The following is a 23,153-nucleotide window of genomic DNA, read 5'->3' on the forward strand; positions in this document are numbered from 1 at the left end:
GTTGAGGAGTCAATGTATAATTAATGGGGCTGCAGAGACATGTGGCCAGATTACAGAAACATTGTACCGGTGCAAGTGCAGAATTGAACCGTATTAGCACCTCGACAAAGCTTGCCTTATTTATTTTTTTAAACAGTGGGACATATTAGAAAACCATTGCACCATGGCAAGTGCAGTTTGGCATGTTACATGCACCAGGCCAAAAATTGTCATAGTGCAAAAAAGATACATTTTTACTGCATTTTTGTACGAGGGCAAGGTTTGACCTGCTGCTAATACCATTCCATACTAGCACTAGGGAAAACTTTCCCCTGTGCAAACGTGCATCAAACATTTATATGTTTTGCACTATGGCAATTTTTGCCCTGGTGCTTATAGAATGCAAATTGCACTTATCATGGTGCAGTGGTTTTCTAATTTGTCCCAGTGTTTTTAAAAAGAGGCCAAACTTTGTCCTAGTGCTAATACTGTGCACCTTTGCACTTGCACTGGTGCAACGTTTCTGTAATCTGGCCTATGGTTGTCTTTCCTAAAGGCAAAGTTGAGTTTGGCTGCTCCATTGATGACCAACTGAAGATGATTGCTCTTTTATTTGGGGACTCTGAGGTAATAAAAGTTTGTCATTTTGCCTATTTAAATGTGAAAGATGAAGAGGAGAACACTGTGCAACTTTAATTTGGCAGGTGTTTTGAAATGTCTGTAGTTCAAGAGACACCTTCAAACATTTTCCTTGGTGACTAGAAACAACATTTATCTCAATGGGATAAAGGGGCCACAATCAACGGGCAAAACATTACTGCACAAGGTACATCTAAACTGAAAAAAGAATTCCAAGGAAAGCCAAAATGGAAAAGAAAACTGGATTTTACAGACAGTATCAAAAAAGGACGATGTCATTGTGCATCTCAAAGCAGGAGGCATGGCATACAAGACTGCAACAGAAAAGTGATGGGTGGAAGGTTTTCAATGAATCTAAACCACTGACAATACTCTGGGCAACCTTCCACACCACCATTCTTTAGCCCATCTGCGCCATTGCTAAAGGGATCCAGCCACATGTGAATCAGCCCAGTACTGCCACCAATGGTAGCAGCCCAGCCCGAACTGCTAGGCCAGTTCTCCTCTGCATGGAAACACAAGCACCCCCAGACATGTGTTGGCCTTGTTAGGTCTCCTCAGTGAGGTTCAGCTTGGTTCCCTAAGGCACAGCAATCAAGGAACCCACCTCTGGACATTCCCTCTCTCACATAGTGAGACAAACTGCAACCAAGCGGGGGGAAGGATTTGAATGAATCTGAATCACTGGCAATGCTCTGGGCAACCTTCCACACCACAGTTCTTTTGCCCATCTGCGCCATTGCTAAAGGGGTCCAGCCACATGTGAATCAGCACAGTACTGCCACCAATCGTAGCAGCCCAGCCTGAACTGCTAGGCCAGGTCCCATCTTCACGGAAACACAAGCAGCCTCAGACATGTTTCGGCCTTGTTGGGTCTCCTCAGTGAGGTTCGGCTTGGTTCCCTAGGGCACAGCAAGCAAGGGACCCATGTCTGGGCATACCCTCTCTCACATAAGGAGACAAATTAAAACTTAAAAAAGTGATGGGTAGAAGGTTTCAAATTAATCTGAACCACTGGCATTGCTCTGGGCAACCTTCCACTCTGCTGTTTTTTAGCGTATCTGTGCCATTGTAAAAGGGGCCCATCCCTATGCAAATGAGTCAGGTACTGCCAGATTCATTCAAAACCTTCCACCCAACACTTTTTTGGTTGCAGTTTGTCTCACTATGTGGCAGAGGGTATGCCCAGACGTGGGTCCCTTGCTCGCTGCGGTACAATGATGTAGTAGAGCTACAAATCGATCATTGTTTAAAGTCACCCTGAGGCATAACGGACACCAGAGGAACCCCAGGGTTGAAGGAGGCCCCCGCTACACAGTGGCCCTGAGATTTCTGCAAGGCTGTGTACATCTCTAGACATTTGGCAACTCCTCGGCTCAAGAATGTGGTTTTACTCTACTTTAGTCACCCACAGGCAGACCTAATGGCTTGGCAGACAGAGTGGACAATCATTGCACAAGAAAACATTTGACAAAGTAATTCCATAGAAAACCTAAAAGGCGTGGTTTCTGCTTCTTATGGTTGTAGATCATCGGAATGCACATGCCAGCAGGTGATTCATTCATAGTCAAGGCAACATGAGGTGAAATGTCACAAGGCAACATAGCAATTTGCCTCAACGCAGTTTAGCAGTAGGCGTGAAGCCTTGTAAACGAGTTTTTATGGTGAAAGGGCTGTGTAGAGAAACGAGGCAGTGCTGGTTTTGGGCAAAGAGCTGTTCCTCCCTGTCTGCGGCTAGTGCCGGAGAGCATCATTAAGTTAAAGGGCTCCGGCTTCCATTTTTACAGAGTTCCCAGACCATTTCACTCAACTCACATTTCCTTTATTAGGCTGAAGGAGCATCAAAGCTGTAATGATGATCAAAAAGGGAAATCAGCACGAAGAAGCGCTTTCCCTAGCCTCAGTTATATGGTGGATAAGATCAAGGCCGGTTAAATGTATGTGATCACCCTTTCAGTTTCCTTAATCTTGACAAGTTCATCAGGAGAGCCCCACTTCGCCCCAGAAAAGGCGACTAGGCACTCGGCATGATCTGCTGGCAAGAGGGCTTCACATCTAGACGATGATACCAGGCAATAAAGAACATTGCTTGTCTAGGCACCACGGAGTGCCCGCGCCGCGTGAGACCTGATCTCATAAGATAAAAGGAACACGAATGACATGCCTGATTATTGTGCTCATAAAAACAGGCACAAAGACAGATGCTCCCTTGCATAATTGGAAAAAGGCTCAGCTGCTATTTCAGAAATGCTGGTTTTCCACATCTGCCTGCCTATTTCCGCAATGTCTGTATCCTGTGCACATCCCGTGGTGCTACAGCCATTTCTCTTGCAAGTGCTCATCTGATGTCTGGACAGCGAACACCTGATCACATGAAAGACCCACTCCAACACACCGCCACAAGTTGTTTTGAAATATCTATAAAAGTCTACGCACATGAGTTGCGCATTTAAAAACGTGCGTTGAGTTATGAAACTCATTTAAGAGACTGTGCACTCAGCCACCATTTATTGCAAATCCATCTCAAGTCCTCGACTTTCCCAACCTGATAATACAAAAACAGCACAGTGAATTGATTTCCATCTGTACTTAATCTATCTACAAATGTAAAACGGAAATCTGTTTGTTTGTTCCTTATACAATTCTGCACCATTCACCAATCTCCACCCGATTTTGCATAGTTACCTGTGAGGTAACGTCATTGGCCACATTACATGTGGACAACCCACGCTATTTCTGGGATTTTTGCCCATGCACACATGAGACGGTTGCCTGGAATCAGCGAAAAATCAAAGTGGGTGACATTTTATGAGTTTCCATGCAAGGAACACAACTTGAGGTCCCTAAACTACATTTCAAGGACCTAGGAGCACCATTTCGGAGAAATTTGCACCGAACATACAGAATTGGCGAAACATCAGTGTGGTGATCGAAAGACCAGACAAAGCCCATTTTAAGCTTCTCTATGCCAGAAACAAAACTAACTTGAAAATCATGTTTCAAGGCCCTAGGAAGCACTACTTCCGAGATCTTTGCACCACACTGCACTGCACCATTCCAGGGTAAGGTGACAGGTAGGGAGAGTGCACAGAAGTTCCCACTATGCTTCAGCACACCAACTCTCGCCTCTCCTCCACATCTGCTACAGGGCGTGTAAGCCAGCCACACGCTCCCATTCTCAGTGTAGTTTAATTCAGAGTGTAAAGCACATTAAAACGATAAGCGACTACAGGATCATTGATTTTCAACATTTAATGACAATGTTATCATATATGTCCACTAGCTGCATAACATATGCATACTTGACATTACCAAGTACAAGTTATAAACATATAACACATAGTAACCAGCAGCATCTGTGTAAAAGCATGGGAATAGTGTTCTTATTCCAGGCTAGGTGTGGCCTGTATTAAGAAACATCACAACAGCTCTGTAATCATTTGTTATGCGTAATTTGTCACGTCACTATGCCTACTTCTTGAGCCAGCACAGACCAGAACTCCAGCTGTCACTGCAGCACTTTATTGAAGCTGTGACAAGATTTTAAAATTCCTTACTTGTAAAATAGTTTTCTGTGGCACTTTACAGACAATAATTGGCAAGGATCTGTTTATGGTTGATTGTTTAATTTGTGGAGTTCTGGAGTGTGACACATTTGAGCAAGATTCTGCATGTTATAACTTACTTTAATGTACAAAATAAAAACGTTTTTCGATCCATTTTATTAAAGTGCTTATGCAATTTTACTGCAGCACCTTAGAAGCTGTATATTAGCTTTAAAAAAAAAACATTAAACAGATTCCAAATGGATTATTTGGATTAGCAAATGGAAGATTAGATTGTGGAAGAGGCCAGGTATTAAAGGCGATGACAGTGTAAGGCCAGGTATTATAAGGAATAAGGAAACTCCTATTGTACATATAAAGGATATTGCATGTCACCTCAGAGTTCCGCTACCTATTTGGTCACAGAACTCCTGGGTGACTTGCAATTTCCTTATAGCGAAGGGTAGTGGTATGTTATTGTATATATAATTAACCAGTGAGATAAAACAGGTTTTTAGAGAGCTAAATTTACTACAAAAGGTGAAAACCTACAGACGTAATGATTGCCAACGTTAAAGTGCACTCAGGAAACCAGGCCCATATCATATGTGCCCCATTAGAACAATTCATATAGAGGAGAGGATTACAAAATACATGCTACATACACTTGAAAATCAAGTAGAATTTGTAAAAAAATCATTATTATGCAAATGACTACTTATTATTTGTTTTTGCTTCCGAGTTGCATATTATGGCAATCCAAAAGGAGATTTGAGGGGCTAAACTAATTCGGCAGCAGTAAGGAGGCTGTGGGATGCAGTGGACAATGCATCTTTTCTTATTGTATTGTAATTAGTCTGTGTACTAGTCTCTCAGCCCTTCATCGTAGCGCAGTAAGACTATGACAAGGACAGGTCAGAGCAGAGCCTGTATCCAACAGCCTTCTTCCTCTTCCGGTGTAAAAGAGAAGTAAGGAAAGGAGCGTCCCTGTTCTCCCAGAACTCCACCTGGCTTCCGGGCCACGCTGCCTCTGCAGGGCATGGAGAAGGTGGCACAAGGAGTCAGCAGAAACAAAACATTTCCTTCCTGCCAATGGAAGATAGATGTTGAAAATTGTGGATAACATGTTCCTCCAAGCCACATCCCTTGACAAAAGGTGCATGTGCCTGATTTGTGATGGCATACTTGGCAATGGAGCATTGTATAGCATTCCTAGATGTCCGTGTAATAATGTCCCCGCAAACATGTCTCCTGGCAAACAAGTTGCCTGGCAAACAAGTTGTTAAAAAATTACCGTTTTTTTAGGGCACATTATTAGATTTAATATGTGGGGGATACACCTGCAAACCCGAAAAACCTTTTTTTTTTCTTTCTTGACCCCGCTTCCCTTGACCCCATATATATGGTCACCATATATAATGTCACCACAACCTTTTCCCAGAAACATTATGTATGGCGACTATATGTATGGGGACAATATAACCTGATACTGATGTCTATCTATGTTAAATGGTGCAATTAACTGGCCAAAAAATGTCAATATCTGGCATATGTTGCCAATACTAGGTACAGGATGTGGCAGCAATGGGAAATAATGGAAATACCTGGCGAAGAGTGTGAGTGTTTGGGCACAATGGAAATACCAGGCAACTGGTGTGTTTACCTCTGCAATTGATGGTTATACCTCTGAATGATACTAGTACCTGTGGCATTGATGGCAAAACCTGCAAATAGAGGTGGGTATCAGACGTGGAATAATTTTAAGGCAGTGCATAATTCATAATGTGGCTACCTGGCAATTGATGGTAATACCTGACATATAGCGCCTATATCTGTCCATTCTATATGAAACTGTTAAAGAGTTAAGAGTGCCAATGCGTTCGATCAACATTTTTAGCATATGATGTAATTATGTCGACATTTAATGGAAATACCTTTCATGTGATGTGTGCTATTGGCATTTGATCGTAATTGACAGTAATGCATTTAATATTGGTAACAAACGACAAGAGGTGAATGCATGGCGTATTATGTCAGTCCTCATTTCCTGGTAAACCCAGCATAGATGTTCAATGATTGATGGATGATGCCAAACCCTGCCTAATCTTGCCTTCACCTGCCCAAACTGCCCTATGAAGGCACAACTCGGCATCGGATGTGGCTACCTTGGCAACATATGGCAATATCTGGATGCTGAGTGGTCTGAGTGTTTGGTGGCAGTACGTGAGTTATTATGACTGTGTCTGACAGCTGATGGCAATAATTGGTGTATGGTATTAATATTTGGACAGACTTTGGAAATATGTACAAGAGGTAGGTACCTGGTACATAATCTGAGCACCTGGACATTTAATGGCAATGTCTTCAAAATCATTTTAGAAATTGCCCTATGATGGCAATCCATAGTAGATATATCTGATCTCGGTAACTGACAAAATGATGGGAATGCCTGTCCTATGTTGTCAATGCTCATTTGCTGGGCATGTTTGACGTAGACGTTCAATGTTGAGCAGATGATAGCAATACCTGGCAAATGGTGGCAATATCTGGATCTTGTATGGCAATAGCTGCCATACAATGTGTGTATCTTGTGAAATGTTAGTAATGCCTGGCCCGTGGTGTCCGTATCTGGGCAAACTGTAGCAATATTTGGCAAATATGTGAATAATTGCGCATCTGATAGGAATACCAGGAAAATGGCATGGTTACTCGGACAAATGATGGCAATATCTAGCAAATCATTTAGATAACAGAGCATTTGATGGTAGTGCATCACGTTTGGTGGTAATACATTGCTTGTGATGTTATTCCCTCAATGTTTTATTTATATAGTTCCCAAACAGTAAATTAGAGTATCTGGGTATTTGTGGGGAAAAACCTGGCAAATGATGCCAATATATGACGTTTGATTTTAGAACAGGCACATTTTGAGACACCCTGGCAAATGGTGCCTATACTGTAACATTTGCTCAGAATATCTAACGTTGCATAACTGTGCACGTTGTGGTAATGCCTGGAAAAGGGTCTGAGTGCCTGGTAATTTGATGGCAACTGAAGGGAGTACCTGCACTAAAGATTGCAATACATGCAAACTGGTGTGGGTATCTTGACATTTGATAATGGGATAATGCATATGGTAGCTGAACATAAGATGGCATTTATGGAGTTTTGTGTGTGTGCATCTGGCATATGATAGCAATTATACAAGTAATAATATTACTACGCGACGTCTTTATAACATATTCCTCCTGCTTCTAAGCACTCCAATAAAAGCTGGAATATCCAATGAAAAGGTGCTCAATTTATCGGTATGGTGTCCTTTCATCGCCTGCCTGTTCATCCCCAGGCTTTTTATTGTTCACATTCCATAGAATGTGCGCATTGAATTTTTTAGGGGGGGTGGGAAACAGCAGATAAGGGTTTGGGTGGGTGGGAAATAGCAAAATAATAAGTGTGGGAGGCGGGCTTGGGGGAGTACGCCCCCCCAAAAAAAAACAATGAGCACATTTGATGGAATGTGCATGTTAAAAAGCCTGGGGATGAACAGGCAGGCGATGAAATGACATGGAACCCAATCAACCTTGGATGTGCCTTGCTAGGATTAAGACTTGTGACATGCCAGTGGCCCCAATGTCAGAGGTCAGTGCTAGCACTGATGTCAGTTGTTGGCTTAATGTGACTTATGCAAAGGATGGAATATAGTATATAGTCTGAGTCCTCTGCTTATGACGTCAACACCAGGCTTATGATGGGCTTATGATGGGTTTATGATGGGTTTATGATGGGAATATTGCCCAGGATGTGTTTGGAACCCTTATATTAATTTGTTGCCATTCTGGAGTACATAACCTTGATATCTGGTGAATGGTTTAAGTACCAGAGCACTTCATGACACGAATTGACATATGATGTTGGTCATTTTTGTTTTTCTTTTGTTTTATTTAATATTTAAAGAGTTTTTAAAGTCCAAGTCTGGTCCAAAGGCATACATCAGCAATACAAATTGCACAATTGAGTACACATTTGAGTACAAAATACATACAAGCAAAAATAAGATACAGAAACATCCTAACATGATGAAATTAAACAAAAGACAGAAGACAAGCAAAACCTATGAGTTTGAAGTATGCAAATAGCAGGAGGGGTGAATCCTGAACATGGAGGCTGTGGCTGAAAAAGCCAGGGCAGAAAAGCAAGTGGGCATGACATGGGGGATAACCAAATGCAGAAGGTCACCACGCCTGGTCGTACATGAGCCATCGGAAATGCTTAGTTTACCTGCAAGATGTTTTGGTTTTTCCTAGCACCACCACTCTAGATTAAGGGTGATCCACTGAAGTGAAATAGAAATAGGGGCAATGAGTTGGAACATTCACTCAACTGAGATAGCATGTTTCTCAGTATTCAAACAAGTCCTAAGAAGGGCCAAAGTGGAAGAAGGAAGGCACAGGGAGATATTCTTGCACACGTGGCACACCACCACACCTAAGTTACCTGCTCCCATGCTGGCTGGATTTTCACTAAGGAAAGGGAGTTTCAAACGCCAAGCCACTGTTGGTGGCACTGTCCCACTCCCTTCTCACCTGCAAACACAGCCATCAAACGCTACTCCTCGCATACACATACACACACACACAAGCTTACATGCTCCCCCACCCCCATGTCCAGGGTAACTTCTGGTCCTAGTATTTGGCCATTTATGCTGTGTTTCCTGGGCAGTCAATTTTGAATTGATTGTTCAGCTCTGCTTTGTGATGTCATCTTTGATGTCTTGGGTGTTTTCTTAGCAGTGCACGGAGGTGGCTCAAGTTATGGTTGCTTATCGTACCATAACTGGCGGATTTAGAGGGTGTTTTGGTTTTACTTGTAACCATAACGTCCCATTGACACAGTTCTTTCATTGAATTACATAGGTTTTTACTAGTAGACCTTTAATCTGCTACAAGTTCATTTTATTATACTCTCCCACACCCAATATGGCAGATATGGAGTCCGCGGACAGCGTGGTAGTCCACGGAGGTTGTGCAGCATTCTCAAAATCATAGGCGAGACCCAAAAATGATGTACCCATGAACCAACAAACAGATGCACATAAAATCACAACTAATGTTTACAACATGCAAATATACAGTTTTGTACAAACACATTAAAAAATACAACTTATTTTTTATTACGCACATATTACATTGATTTGCACCAATCACAAACCATAACTGTACACTTCATATAATCTCCTCACTACAACTCTAGATACAGATTGAGAAACACCAGGTGCTTATTGAACAACAAATTCTTACTAAACAATAAGTACATCATATTTATTTCTCTATAATTAGCTTTCATTACATAAACTTGTGTTATAAAACAGAAACACTTTTCTTTCTCACAGAAATGGCAAGCACACTTGAGTGGTTGGAGGAGAAATTCTCAAAAGAAGAAATAAGCGACAATAACATCTCCAATGGTATATGATACATATTTCAATGTAAACAAATAATGTATTTTGTGTACACCATACTAAAATAATAATTTCTATTTTTCTTACAGTACATAATGTTCAAGACAAACTCATGCCCCCTGTTTAATTACACACAATCCCAAAAAGTCCTATTCCCAACTGTAAATATTCAAATCATCAACTTGTCCAAAAAATTGGATGAACTTGAGTAATTATTTTAAGGAACTTTTACAGTACATCAAAAATCATGTATTTAAAATGTCCCCTATCACTGTCCTTCTTGCACTGTCCGCCTTATCCCTAGCAATTGTTGTGTAATAGTTCATATTTCTTTTAAAACTCCCATTATGAGTCAGCTGACACTACTACTGTCCGAGGTGTCTGCACTCAAAATGAAGGTACCACGGGACAGTCGCGATGTATGAACATGTCTAGTTTTGCATGACGCACATCTAAGCGCATGTGCCCTACGATTCCCACCCAAAGGGTGTCCGCGGACGGCTGTCAGGGCCACAGATGTCATCATGTGACTGCACCAGTGTGGCATGACAGCAGTGTCTACAGACATTTTAAAAGTGCATTTCCAGCCAATCTAGGGTGTTTCAAGCAAAAATGTTACCCGTGCACAGCTCCCAGACCCATTCTATGTTTATCTGGCAACTTTTTACAACTTTTCAATGCCTATATTTGACTTAGTAGTCCATGGAAAAGTATGACTGTCCGCATACGGTTCCTCTAATGGGACCCACCCATTACTTTTCTTCATTCTCAATCTGGCTTTCCAGGATAGAGCACATGCTTCACTGCTGTGCACATTTCTTTTGCAGAAGTTGTTCTTAGACACCGTGGCATCTCTTATAACCATTGCTTCTTCCCAGGCACCACCACCATCATCATTTGGAGCACCTGAACTGCCTCGGTGATACAGAAGAGGAGGATAAAGGGGAAGAAGAGGATGCAGTGGAGAAAGTACTTGTCACCAGTACTCTGAGGGAGTCCTGGTTGTGGTAATCTTTCACGACCATTGGAAATGTCCCAAAGGCTTGTTCAAGCAAGGTTTGATGCACTGAGTGCTAAGTTGTACTCAGTCAAAGGAAACCTGGCTTGTATTCCGCCGGGACTACTTCCATGAAGGGCCACACCAAATCGACCCATGCAACTGCTCTGAGAAAGGGGATACCTTTCTTAGGTAAGAGCAGGTTGACTTCCTCCACCACATCATCTTCATTTGCTCCTTTTGCCACAAAGGATACTCACTTGGTGCAGAGGATCCCAGTGGCGGTTTTACAGGCCATACAGAACGCTGTTGACCCTTACTTTTTAAGGGTCACAGTACTATGTATGTCTCGGGAGGATAGCTCAGGGGCAACATGCTCGCCTTGGAAGCAAGATGACACAGAGCAACACAGGTTTGATTCCTGGGTCCACGCTTAGAAACCTCTGGGTATTAAGCATGTTATAAATAACCTATCATATCATATCATTCTGTGAAGCATCAATCCGTATGGGGAGCAGTTTGAGAGTACTTTTGAGGCTGCAGTCAAGGAGAATGAGAAACACTGCCGCCTACCTGATTAAGGCCCGCCCAACATCTACATCTCTCCACCTGCCCCTTCATCCTTTTTGTTCATGCCCCATCCCTTCTTTCCCTCCCATACCTTGCCTGTCCTGAAAAAAAGCCCCAAAAAATAAAAAATTGAAAAAACACAAAAAAAGGTTCCTGTAGGAGCCACTGTTCACAGTTAAAAAATAGAAGTGAGAAAAAAAGTCCCAGGCACTTGTGAAGCCTGCAAAGTCCGAGGACAATGCGGTAGACATTGTGTTAAAAAAGGGTGGCTCTTAAAAGAACCTTTTTTGTGTGTTTTTGTCTTTTATATTTTTTTTTCTACAAACTGAACTAAAAAACAATTCACTGAATTTAATTATTTTTTCTCACTTTCACAAAAACTGCTTCTAAGTATTTTGAATGTTTTTCACAAAATTCCAATCACCCACATCAGTTAGATGGACTCCACCTCTACACAAAATGTTGCCCTTGTCAAATATAATGTTCTAATCATGAAACAATGTCATGACAACATCTCGAACAAAAGCACACACAGCTTTATTGACATTGCGCTTCGCTTTTTCCATTTGTGGACCAAATGCACTCAAACGCATCCACATCTGTTTCCGGGCAATGCATGAATTTTTTTTTCTCTAGTTAGTGAATATTTCCTTCAACTTTCCGAATGTCTCCTTCATTGCAAGCTGCAATGAAATTCCAGTCACGTTCCCTAAACTGTTCCGTCTACAATGAACAATAATAATGTCCGGATGTTTCAATTCAACCATATTTGCACATAATTGGAGCAAGTCAACCCACTTCATGCCTTGCACTCCATACCAGAACACTTCCAATTCAGCAAATCCAAGATTGTTCGCTATTCCACAATGCTCAGATTACACAATCATCCAAGGAACCCACGCGTCCCCCAAAATCCAAACAGTTTGCCTGCTGAAAGACATTGCCATGGCCATTTTCAATCCTCTCACAACTCCTACTAACAAAATTCCTGCTAACCTCTATTCCTGTACACCACACCCAGGAAACCTGATTGGTTGATCCTCTGATGTCAGTCGACAACACAACTGTTTGTGGTCTCTGCATTCCCCTTTCCATGCCAACCAACCTTAAAACACCCGGATGTGGCACGTGCCATCTGCAGACTACTGTGATGTCCGGGAAATTTCACGGCCACTCAAAGGGGTGGGTGGGAGAAATAAACACAATTTAAGTTATTCAAACTTTAGTGGTGGCTCTGTTAACAAATACCTTTTTCTTGCTTTTATATACAGTAATGCTGTACCCTCTACATCTTCCTTTACAATTTTTTTACAGGAACTTTTTCAACGAATTCCTAACATTGTAAAGGAAAATTGCATTTCTGACATCAGTGAAGTGTACATTCAAAAAAGATGAAATTCCACCGGCATATAAAAAAACAGATACAGCTTTATTGACAAGCTGCCTTGATTCTTCAATTTGTGGACTGAATAAGTTTGTTGCACATTTCCATGTTTGCCTCAGATTTATTTCAGAAAAAAATATCTTAACAGCAGGAAAGAGTTGCAGTAGCAGTAGGCTCTTAAAGAAATCCTTCAGGGCAACCTGTAAAGACACTGGAGTCACAAACCCCAAACCCCAAACTGTCCCCTCCACAATCCATAATCACAAGGTCTGGACATTTAAATTGAACCATGCTTTCACAGAATGAAAACAAAGCTTGCCCATTTTAATCCACAAATTGCATGCCACAAAACGTCCACTTCTGCCAATTCATTATTTCTAAGGATGCCATGAGTTTCAACATACACCTTCAATGACTGAATTGAAGAATTCCTCAAAATGCACACAGTCTGCCTTCTCAAACACCTAGTCATATCTTTGTCTTTGCCCTCACAACTCCTGCAAACACAACTCCTGCTACCCTCTCTTCCTGTACACCACATCAACCAAACGTGATTGGCCACTCCCCACAGTCCCCTTTCCATGCAGGTCATCCACACACAAAAGACCCAGATGTGGCACGTGCTGTCCACGGACTACTGTGGTGTCCATGGACCCTCTAGCACATGGGCAGCCCTTCTACCCTTCCCACTGTCATGTTCTCAACACTCCCTCATTGGATGCTTTCAAAGAGTCACACATCCATCCACCAATCACATCCAAAACCTCTACACCTAACCCTGTCATCTCACTTGAACACTCAGATGTACACTTGAACTCTCAGAGTACTTAGTCTCTGCAAGCTTAATATTTTGGCAGCACATGCATTCATCCCAACAACACCCATTCAATCTATAAGTGCTTATTAAGTCTATATTTGTTCTTTTGCATTCTGTCAATTCCATTTAACTTCACTCATTATAAAACTCAAACTACAAGTCCAATAATGCAAAGAAAAAAAACACGATTTAACTTCAGGATTCAAAGCTATGACATGTAAATCAAATAAACATATACAATACTGTACTTGGAAGCATTTTGAAGAACGTTCAAAAATGCATATCTGCATTTACAGCAGCAGTGTGTCACATTTTCATGAAGGAAAGTAAAAGCAGATAAAATAGATTTGTACAATATTTGTAATTGGCACTCAGTGTGTTCCACTTTACTATATTGACAGTGCATGTATACTTCCTAACATAACCTATTCCAATCGTCAGCTGCTTATAGAGCCAAACTTTTTTCTCTACATTCTTTGACTTGTTCTCCAACTTTCACAATGGGAAAAGTGGAAATGCCCATTCTAGAATGCAAACAAAAAATCTAGGAACTACATAAACACCTACAGATTAGAATGCATTATTTTGGCAAGTATTAATATACTTATATTAAACGTCCACACATCAACTGACATTTAAAAGTGTACTACTAATCTTTTCAATCAACTTTTCTTCTCTTTTACAAAACATTACAGAGGTTCTACAAATGCACATTTGCATTTCTTTACTTTCATGAAAATGCTCCTAAAAGCAACCATTTTTAACCATCCGCCAATTTTATTAACTGTTTTCCCCACCACTCCTCCTTCCTCCATAAATATCAACATTGCTTACTAAAAGAACTTCGCCATTACCAGATATCCCGACTAACTTTCTTTTACAATTATAGGAAAGAAGCACATTACCGAAGACAACAACTGAACAAGGAATACCTTTTGCATCCAACAAAGTAAGTACATTAATCTACCATGTATCTGTATGAAATTACAGGAGCACAGTTCCACTATATATTACCCTAGACTACTCTTTTCAAACCAACATTTCTTTCACTCTAGTCCATTATATTCCACCATTCACACTCTTAATTTTCCAATCTACACACGACGATTGCAACACCAACACTGCTGCTCAAAATAGCACACTGACCCTACAGATTCCAAACACCACCACTCCCGTAGTCACTAACCCAACTCAATCACACAATCAAATTCAGACTCTTACTCTCACAACCTTCTCAACCGCATCTAATATACCACCTCACAATCAAACAGCACTGTATTCATAGCTACAATCACACCCTCACACCCATGTACCATACATGCATATACATTGAGATTTGTTTTAGTTTCCACTCATTCGGCGTGTGTGCTGTTTAGTATATCTGGGTTTTTCTCCTTTGCTTTTTATTTCAGGTACATGAAGAATGTACGTCCACAAAGCTTTAGGTTTTCAACTTCTCTAAAGTTTATTCTCCTGGGTCCATCAATTGGTGGTTTAACAGGTGGTGCCGACACGTGTTTCGACCTGACAAGGTCTTTTTCTAGGCTGGTAGGTGGTTTTTGTGGGTCTGTCTTCATATATGTTTGTTGCAAATGTGTCAAGTTAGCCTAGTTGGTCCTGGCTTGTTGGGGTGGCGGGGGCTGCAGTCTGCCCTGTTTTGTAGTCTTCATAGGCCGGCGCCTTGTGTGCATGGTCTGCTCGTCCCCTTCAGATCGCCTTCGGATCCAGTAGCTGGAATGCACACGCGCCGAATGAGTTGAAACTAAAACAAATCTCTCTGGATACACACAATAGGCACCACGAGCACAGGCCTTTTTTGAGTTTCCACCGACTGGCTGCTAGTACACCCTCAATAACAAAGATGGAGGGCACAGCGGCCCACGGTTCCTGGTGCTCCTAACAAAAATGCCTATACATTGCACAACTTTCCAATGCACACTTTCTCTTTTCCCAAAAGACACAACAAAATGCCTACTAAAAAGCAGCTCTGTAGAAAAGAAAGAATACATAGAGCAGATAAGAATAAAACTACACCATATAGTCATCCACCAGTAAACAATTTATAGAAAACATTAAAACAAAACAGCTAGTAACCTCACTCAACAAAAATAAACCAGACATAACTAAAAAAGGTAACCTACTAACAAACCTACCCCTCTATCTCCCGGTGTTAACGTAGTCACTGTGAAGCAATCCAAAACAAAAACTACTTCTAAACATGCGCAATGTCAATATAAATACTTTTTAAAACTTCTGTAATGGTAAATGGATTCAGACAAGCAGCACAGAGCCATATTCAATGGAGAAGCTCATAAACAAGTACAACAAAAACAATTGCCATAGACAATATTGGTCTAGGTTATGAAATTGTGGAACACACTATTATGGCATATTAAACCCTTATAGAAAAAAAATTCCCTGACAAACATTGAACTAAATGCTCCTTTCACCCAAACAAACCATCCAGTGTACAAATGAATATGCAGCTCAATGTTTAATGTATGCAAACAATCCTTTAAATCTTTACAACAATTCCTCAATCACTATGTGAAACTAAAAGACAAAAGTAAAATGAAAACTTTACAAACCAATAACCAATAGATCAATCTTTGATTATACTAGATAATGGTGTGCCAACAAAAGACATAACGATTTGGCAACAACTAGTTGACTTAAAAAAACGTTAGACACGCCCTACAATATCTCAAAGAATACAATGAATAATGCAAAGATATAAACATAGAGGAAAACATAAGACAAACCACCCAAATTATTCAAGACACACCAGCAACTGGCCAATTTGAATGTGTCGATCCTGTTGCTGCAGCCAACATTTTAGACCAGTATACAACGTATCCGCTACACTCCAAAGACACCATTGACGATGCATTAGAAACATATCAAATGCATCAAGACAAAGGATCCCCAATGAGCATATGCGAAAAAAGTTTAGAAGCATGTTCCTCTACTCTTTCCTACAGGAAATGGAGGAAGATACGATGAAAGGTCAATGCAAATTAGTGCACCAGAATATCTCCTTTTAAGAATGCATTCTGAAGACCCCAGATTCAGACAACATGTCGAATACATTTTCCACCCCCTCATCGAAATTGTACTAGCAACTATGTTATGGAGTTGCACACACTTAAAAACAAGCTCTAACTTTTTAAACATACCTGCTACCCAACTGCTTCAAAAAATAAAATACCAAGATGAAGTTTTGCAGTCAAGTATCACAAATCTCTTGGCAAACATGTGTGGTACAAAAGAATACTGGTTCTGACGTCATGCTGATGTACGTTGTATGCTAAGGAACCTATGCCCACCCATATGGTTTATTACTTTAAGTAGTGCAGAGTATGCATGGGATAACTAGCTGACTTCTTACACACTGCAAATCAAAATAAAGATGGAATAGATATAAAATTACCAGGAGAACTCTGTTCTCTGGACCCTGTCAATGTATCAACGTACTTTCACCATCACTTCATTCAACCCAAATTTAGTCACTAAACTATAGCACAATTTACAGTTAGAATATGCCAGCAGGTATCTAACTACATCCATAATGGTACAATAGTACGTTTGAAAGTGAATCTAGTTAGAATATGCCAACACGTATCCAACTACTTTAAAAAATACCCTTCATTCCAAAACACTTCAAATATGCCATCTCAATTCTTATATGAGAAATCATCTTGCAACCTCTAATGTAGTTAGAATATGCCAACAGGTATCTAACTACTTCAAGCATTCCCTTAATCGCAACATACTTCAAACAAACATACTATCACCCTTATGCTCACATAACTGTAATCAGGTTATTTTAACCCAATACAGATTGTTTTTTCCCAATGACCCTATGATTATTTGATGTCAAAACAACAGCAGAGTGTCATGCACTAATGCTGTACCAAACATACTACTTAGAATGTATTGTTTATTAGGGTCTATTAAATGCATATGTAAAAGTGTATAGAACTGCAGCGTTTAAACTAAGCTGCTTAACAAATTGTACTTTTTTCACAGAAAATAAACCAGAGATTCCAGCTTCATGATGCTATAAAACTAAGTAACCATAGCAATTATAATCAAATACATATTCTATGAGCACTATCCTCAATTGTACTAAACTCATAAGTACCATATACAGTTCAATTACATCATTCCTCCATATTACAAACACTTTGCACTCCAACTACATTACCTATAATTACTATACACATATTACTACTATGGTGATTATTGCCATACTCATAGTACATTATCTATAATTACTATACACATATTACTACTTGGGTGGTTGTGGCCAGTGGGCATATTCTTGGGGTCATGGCCTGTGGCCATGCCTCCCAGATACTGGCCACTGCTCTCAACCACCACAATACAATTAAGTATGTAAGAAGTATGTGCCATGCATCATCTAGTAATAAAACTCTCCCTGACCCCCAGCAATTAAAATTATGTTTGGGGACTCCAAAATTGACAAGGGACTGAGTGGCATTTCAAAAACCCTTTTTGCAACTATAAAACAGCTCCAAATTACCTTCATTCCACTTCCCTACCATTTCGACTGGCTCTTTCAGCCATCAAATAACCCCAAATTTCTTTCCCAAGTTCTCCGTTCACAGCGCTGGCCGCAAACAATAGCAGTGTCCGCAGACAGCTAAGACACCGGCCCAACCTTTTTCCACCTGCAAACATAGCCCCATATCATCCCACACCCTTCCCAGCCCCTCTTTCTAACACCAAATAACCCAAAATGTGTTTTCCAGACTTATTCTGTCCGCAGACACCAGTGACTATCCGCGGATCCAACATGGCAGGTGTTTCCAAAAATATGACGCACCTCATGCTTTTTACCATCCAATCAGCAGGCATGTCTGATGTCTGCGGAGCTCACGTCAGCCCGTGGATCAATCGGAGTCCTATCTGCGAACCAAACAGGGAAGTGAGTCCGTGCTCCCAGATATCACTAATTTATTTGTACCTACTTATTGGTCCTTTTAAAAAAAACAATTGGACGGATTTACACAGAATTTATAAAGGCACACTTTCGGGGCCAAGCGACAGCTCATGATGAGATTTGGTGACAATACATCCAGCGGTTTGGGCTGTAAGCCTGAGCAACATTTTCTTTCCATTGCATCTACGAGAAAAACCACAACTTTAGGGACCCCCAAACCATTCCGCCCTTAACGAAACCTCACCAGATTTTACAGAATCAATCTGAAGGGGCCATACACATTTTCTGCAAAGTTTTGTGAGTATTCTTCCAGGGGTTGGTGAAGATATAAACCACCCAAAAAGTTCTCTGTAGCAGCCATGTAGTTATGGTTAAGTTGCTCAACCCATAGTAAGTGCACATTTTGGACGGTTTATAACTTCACCCCCCTGGACGAATACTCGCGAAACTTTGCAAAAAAGTATATGGCCCCATCATATCGATCCTGCAAATATTGGTGAGGTTTTGTTAAAGGGGGGGCAAAGTTACAGGAGGGTACCAAAATTTGTGTTTTTTCCAATAGACGCAATGGAAACAGAATTTTGCTCACGTCTACAGGCCAAACTGCTGGATGGATTTTCAGTAAATTTGCAGCAGGAGCGGTGGATTGGTCCAGAAAGCATGCTTTTAAAAAATTGCTCTAAAACCGTCCATTTTTTTTTAAACAACCAAAAAGTAGGTCAAATTAAATTAGTGATATCTGGGTTTGGTCCGTGGAATAGTTTCCCTGTTCGGGGCATGGGCGGGCCTCCAATTAGCCTAGAGGGTGAAGTGAGGTCCGCGTACATTAGACGCACCCAATGATTTTTGGTGAAAAGCTTGAGGTTTTGGAAACGTCAGCCATGTTGGATTTGCAGACATCCGCCAGTGTCCGCAAACATTGCAGTCAAAACATATTAAAAAAAAACAACATTGCACTTGTCAAGCTAATGAAACAATCTCTGGGGAGGTGAGAGGTGATGAGGATGGGATGGCATATGGCCTTAAAAAGCCAGAAACAGGCATTCTTCTTCTCCAATGTCCGTGAACAGTCCGGATAGCCTGTGATGTTTGTGAACATATTGGATGTTCTGTGGTAGCTATGCATATTTGTGTATTACATGTTTGATGAAAAGCAGTTTTTGGGTGGTTTATAACTTTGGTGCCACTCAATGAAACTGCATGAAATTTTGGAATTTCATTCTAGACCTGATTCTGAATAGTTCTGAAAAGTGTGGTGCTGTTTTGTCAAGAGGGAACAAAATATTATGAAGGCTTATAAATGTGGTGCCATTTGACGAATCTACACAAAAGTTTGCAAGAAGATTTTAGATCTAGATGTACATGTTTTTGCTAAGTTTGTGGGATTTTGTCGAGGGGCTAAATTAGAGAGTGGTCTCAACATTTTTAGATGGCGTATAACTTTGTTGTCGTTTGACAAATGTGGACAAAAGCTTTTAGAAAGATTAGAGACCAGCCTTCAATGTTTGTGCAAAGTCTGAATGGATTTTGTCAAGTGAGGTCTATGTTATATGGCTATTGTATGTACCTACATTCTGATACTTTAGAAAAAATAAAAAAGGGTGGATTTCCAGCAAACATGTGTTAGGAGCATTGGAAATTATCTGAAAACATGGTTTTACAAATGTGTCTGTGTCATAATGTAGGTACATAAAAATAGTTATATACCTTTGATGACTGAGCTATAGCCTGCCGCCATGGCCAAATGGCCAGATTTTCCGGGTCATGGCATAAGGTCATGACTCGGACAAAATGGCCATGACAAAGAGGGACGACCAATGTGGTAAAGGTTTTTGAAATTGGGATAGGTTTGAAAAGGAAAAAAACTGTGCTTGTGCTAAAATGCTCATAGAGTTCTCTCTTTGCCTTCTGCAGGCTGCCATGGAAAGGGAACAGGGGCTCTATATGGAGCAACACATTTCCTTTCCATGGTGGCCGTCTTGGAAAAGGATTTTCCTTCCTACAGTGGGATGCTGAGGGCGTCCTGAGGTAAGAAGAAAAATCCTTTTTTTAGCACCCTGCATTACCTCTTTGGCAACCCAGGGTGCTAATGGCCGTCATCCCTCATTGCAGGGTGTGGAATGGGGGCAAATGATCCGGAGCCCTCGTGGTCCACCCTTGCTTTGCTTGGGCTGATAACTTGGGGGGGCGGGCCATTATCCCCCCGTTCCAGTTTCTGGAACGGGGAATGAACACCACATTATTTCCATTAGCATCACACAAAATGCTAATGTAAATGTTGGAAAATCTTATTGAGTCTGTGTACTTTACTGAAAAACTCAAGTAGATGGTTTCTATGAGAAAGGTGGTTCCTAAAGGAACCTTTTTTTGTTGTTTTTTTATTATTTTTCTTTGCAGGCGAGGTTAGACGTAAGGTGGGGAGGGAAATGAGGGAAGAGGCACCAAGCACTAATATGGAGGGGCAGTTGGACAGGAGAAGATGTTGCGCATGTGTTACATCTAAGGTAGGGGGCAGTATTCCTCATGCTCCTTGATTACAGCTTCAAAAGCACTTTGAAATGCCCCCCCCCCGCATAGTGGTATGCTGCAGTATATACAGAAGATTGTTGTCTTCGAATGATATGGATAAACAGCCTTTTTTATTGCTTGCAAGTTGCTGGTGGGATTTTCTGTCCACAGAAGTAGGCTGGGTGATTACAGTACTGGTTGAGGAAGATGAGGTGGAGGAAGACAGCCTACCAATTGATAAGAAAGGCAAAGCCTTTCTGCGCATTGCAGTGGTTGGATTGGGTCTAGCGGTGCACGAAGGTGGTCCCGTAGGAGCAATGTCCAGGTAGTGACTAAGCACTCAGTGCATTTCACTGTGTTAGCTTTAGCTTTTGCTACATTCCCAAGAGTGGTAAAGAACTGCCACACCCATGATTCTCTCTTGGTGTTAGAGGTAGGCACTTCCTCTATCTCATCTTCTTGGTCCTCTTCATTGTCGCTGGAAGTACTGTGCTTTGTTTGTTGTGGAGTTCCTCCAGCTGGTGGTGTTGGTGGTGGCTCTTGGGAGGAGGGATGGCAATATTTGATGCCAATTTTAAGATAAATAACAGTTTTGCTAATATTCTTCCAAGTATGTGCTTTCTACTTAATGGTAATGAGTAAGAATAGGTGTAAGAGCTGTGCAAGGTGTACATTTTGAGCTTGAATTATCCTAGATCAGCAGAAAATGCAGTTCTGAACTGTCTGCGAAGCACAGACCTGATCAAGAAGTGTGCACGCTTCCGAAAACACGTCATCATGCCGCGCGCCCGAGCTGTCATGTGTCATTGTCTGAAAAGTCTGTGATGATTGGCCGTACCGCCATGCACCCAAGACTGTATGCCCTGGCCACAACCACAGCAGCATATCACACCCATAGTGGCTTATAACTTTGGGACCCAAGGACAAATTTATAAGCAATGAAGTTATAAGCCAGTATGAGTGTGATATGCTGCGGTGGTTGTGGCCAGGGCCTAGAGTCTTGGGTGCATGGCCAAGACCAAATGTATAAGCACTGAAGTTATAAGTCACTATGGGCGTGATTTGCTGCGATGGTTGTACTTATAATATACTTACTGTTTGGTTTAGTAACTGGAGTAGATATATTTCTTGTTAATTTCTGTGATAAAAGAAAATATCATGTTAGTATTGGTATTTTGTAACAACTTATAACATTGAATAATCAACATGTTTTTTTTACCCTCATATTTAGTAGATTACAAACCAGTGTACTGTGCAATTTGCTCAGAGTCAGTGTTTGTTGCTAAAATCATTGAGTCTGTGGGAAAAAAATCCATGTTGGATAAAAAAAATCTTTTTTGTTATGCTACAGTCTATTTGTTTGTTTGTTTTCGGTGTTCTCTTGTTGTTTCTGGCTAATGTTCTGTATGTTGGCTTGTTGCAGATTTTTGGAGCAGTTAGATACCTGTTCGCATATTCTAACTGTCTATTATTTGTTATAATGAAGTGGTATTCATTTATCTGTTTGGATATTGTAAAATCTTGGGGCAGTTAGATACCAGTTGGCATATTCTAACTGTTTATTTTTTTATATAATTTAGTGGTATTCATTTATCTGTTTAGTTGTTGTCGAATCTTGGGGCAATTAGATACCTTTTAGCATATTCTAACTGTCTATTTTCTGTTATAATGAAGTTGTATTGATTTATTTGTTTGGATATTGTAAAATCTTGGGGCAGTTAGATACCAGTTGGCGTATTCTAACTGTTTATTGTTTGATATAATTTAGTGGTATTCATTTATCTGTTTAGTTGTTGTAGAATCTTGGGGCAGTTAGATAGCTGTTGGCATATTCTAACAGTTTATAGTTTTTTAATAGAAGTTTTGTTAATGTTTACGTACAGATTAGTTAATAAATGTTGGTTTCAAGAGGATTAAATAAGCGTTTGTAAGATTTGCTGGTAATCTCTCCTTTAGAGTAATGGTACTATCATTGCATTCGAACCATCCACATTTTATTTATACATATACAGTATAGTGACCTGCATTGGTTGTGGCTCCTGTGTGGTAGATTATACCTATTGTTTTGAAGGTTTTCTTACCAAGTGATACTTGACCATGTGCGAATCCAGTCAGCTTGCAGTTGTTTTTGGTACCATCTGCATTGTAACATAGAAGCATTAGTATTACGTATTTACTATGTGTTTGTATTAGTAAGGTGGAGCTATTATCCGAATTGCAGGTTGTACATAATCTACCATGGTTTGCATTTTGTACAAGTTGCTGAAATGGAACGGATTCACAATTAGGT

This window comes from Ambystoma mexicanum, chromosome 9, assembly GCF_040938575.1.
Source record: "Ambystoma mexicanum isolate Mex_15411 chromosome 9, UKY_AmexF1_1, whole genome shotgun sequence".
Taxonomy (NCBI): domain Eukaryota; kingdom Metazoa; phylum Chordata; class Amphibia; order Caudata; family Ambystomatidae; genus Ambystoma; species Ambystoma mexicanum.